The sequence below is a fragment of the Loxodonta africana genome, chromosome 15 (assembly GCF_030014295.1).
Source record: "Loxodonta africana isolate mLoxAfr1 chromosome 15, mLoxAfr1.hap2, whole genome shotgun sequence".
Lineage (NCBI taxonomy): Eukaryota > Metazoa > Chordata > Mammalia > Proboscidea > Elephantidae > Loxodonta > Loxodonta africana.
In genome coordinates this window covers 66,332,246-66,335,141 of record NC_087356.1, presented here as the reverse complement: position 1 = coordinate 66,335,141, position 2,896 = coordinate 66,332,246, and the positions used below count along the sequence as shown (strand labels likewise).

General features: G+C 37.6%; 1 pseudogene; it reads right to left on the bottom strand.

The window, feature by feature from the left end:
* Positions 1–356: 356 nt before the first annotated feature.
* Positions 357–1,275, bottom strand: LOC100673048 (putative olfactory receptor 8G3; annotated as a pseudogene).
* Between the last annotated feature and the right edge of the window lie 1,621 nt (positions 1,276–2,896).

Sequence of the window (2,896 nt, the reverse complement as noted above, 5' to 3'; positions counted from 1 at the left end):
TTACCATTATCATCATCATAGTTCTTTCTTGTTTGTATATGATTTTGAAATGAAACTATAGTTCTTGTAATTCTAGACAGTTTTTGTTTTTATTCTCCATATTTCTGTATTTAAAGTCATTGTAATATAGGCTTGAAGAAAGAGGTGGCGTGAAGGGGAATTTTGGACATTTATGGGGAAAGAAGTGTCAATGAACCCACAAATTTCACGAATTAACTGGACAAATTATATATATCAGCAAACCAAACACCTGTTTCTGATAGGACACTGTAGCATGGATTCTATTCATGAGCATGCTTTATTTTCTAGAATTTCCTTCAGGACAAATTTGACAATCTTGTCACTATGAGTCAGAATCAACTCAATAGCACTGGGTTTGGTTTTTGGTTGGTATTCCTCTGACTGTAGATCATGGGGTTCAGCATTGGTACAATAGTACAGAACACAGAGGACACTTTGCCTTGGTCCATGGAGCTGACATTTGATGGCTATAGGTACATAAATGCTGCAGAACCTTAAAAGATTGTAACAGCCAAGATGAGGCAACTAAAGTGCTAAAGGCTTTGGACCTGTCCTCAGTGGAGCTACTGTGGAGAATGCTACTAATGATGAAGATGTAGGAGGCAAGGATGGTTAAGGAAGGAGTCAATATGTTAAATGCACCCAAACCCAGAACCAATAATTCATTGATATAGATACTGGAGCAGGATAGCTCCAGGAGAGGAAAGAGGTCACAGAAATAATGTTTAAGCACATTGGTCTTACAGAAAAAGAGTTTCAGCATAAACCGTGTATGAATCGTACACCCAGTAATGCACAAAATATGAACCTCCACTGTAAGCCAGAAGCAGATGTGATAAGACATAATAGTAACATTTTAAAGCACAGGATTACAGATGGCAGCATAGTGATCATATGCCATTTCAGCCAGCATGTGACACTCTGCAATAGCAAAAATAATAAAGAAGTAGAGCTGCGCTGAGTCATGCATTCAGGGTAGGAAATGGGTTCTTTTGTCAAAAAGTTCACCAGCATTTTTGGGTTAATGACAGTGGATTGGCAGAGATCAGTGAAGGACAAACTGCTAAGGAAATAGTACATGGGGGTGTGCAGGTGAGAACTGAGTCCAGTCAGTGTGATCATGCCCAGGTTCCCCACTACAGTGACCACATAGATTCCTAGGAAGAGGAAGAAGAAGCGCAGCTGGAGTTCAGTTTTTTCTGTTAGTCCAGAGAGGATGAACTCAGTTACTGAGGAATGACTTCTATGGTCCATTATCTTCTCAGCCTCAGCAGGTTCTAAAACAGAGAAAATAAGTTCACTTTGTGTATGTGTTTGTGTGTGTGTGTGTATGGACATGTGTGTAATTCTGTGGAAGTCCTTAATTTCACCCTCATCAGAACAGATTAATATCGCAAGGATCTCTTGAGCATCTTGTGTGCATCTGGAAAATCCATTGATGATGGTTGACCACATGAGGAATTATATATAAACTTTGAGGATCTTATAATTAAGATATTTTATAAATTTTTAAAACACAAATTTGTATTTTTCTGGTCAGTCAGAAGGAATGGTACTAGTGTTTTTTTTTCCCCCCCAAGGTGTTTTTCTTTTGCTCCCATATTCTATATATATACATTAATGTCATACATACTAAAAGGACTAATAATTACATTTTCTTTTGACAGAATAAGGAATAGTGGTGAATACTTTTTATAATTAATAAAGTAAGTCTCATAAATCTGTGAAAACTACTAATTCTTTTCTGAGTTATTTATCTTACTAGCATCCTAACTCACAATAGCCGAAGGACTGGACAGCTGCCAAGACCTTTTCATCCTGAGACTTTGTGGCTCTTTGTCCCAGCTTCCTTCACACAAACTACAAGGCAGAGATATACCTGCCTGGCTGATCCCATACTCAATGTCAACAGCTTCTCCAAGAGTGAGGTATTGTTTTCTACTGTATCTACTTGAACAATCCCAGGGACATAATATAATGACATAAATTACATCACGTATTCCACGACTGTGGCCTGGGGAGCAGTAGATATGATTGGTCTACTCTTTAATTTGACTTCCTGGCTGAAGTGGTAGAGGTTAGAAGGCTATGCATATTACTAAAACATATGAATTATTTTAAAAGACAGATACAGCAAGTCTTCTATGGTGGTCAGAATTTATAATTGTGTATTTTACAGATGTTTACTACAGAAGTTAAAGATTGCGGGGATGTGGCTTAGCAGAGCACATGCAACATACAATTATGGATTCCAGTCTAAGTACAATACTGGTCACCAGTGTGATGTAGAGTTTTACAAAGACACATATCTTTAGTCTACATTTGCAAAGAAAACAGATTCTACAAAACAGAAATCAGTAGTTCTACTCAAGACTCAAGTAAAAACTGTTCAGCTGAGATACAATACATGGAATATAGAGAAACTGGAAAATGTCAGGAAAATATTTAGAAACCTTGCATTCTGAGGAATAGTTGAAAGAACTGGGGATAGATAAACAGCAAAAAAAAAAAAAAAAAAAAAAGATACATGTACCATCTGGTAATTATCTTCAAATGGTTACAATTTTGCTATGTTTAAGAGATACTAGGTTCTTTTTAAAGGGCTCTTTGGTGGTGCAGTGGCGAAGAGCTTTGCTTCTAACCAAAATGATGATGGTTTAAACCTGCCAGCCGCTACATGGTAGAAAGATGTGGCAGTCTTCTCTGCACAGATTACAGCATTGGAAACCCTGATGTGCAGTTCTACTCTGTACTGTAGGGCAGCTACGAGTTTCAATTGACTAGACATCAATGGGTGTTCTGGACTTTTTTAATGTGTCTTCAAGAGACTGAAGTAAAGCAAAGTGCTGGAAACCATGGAGAGACATTCTGTTTC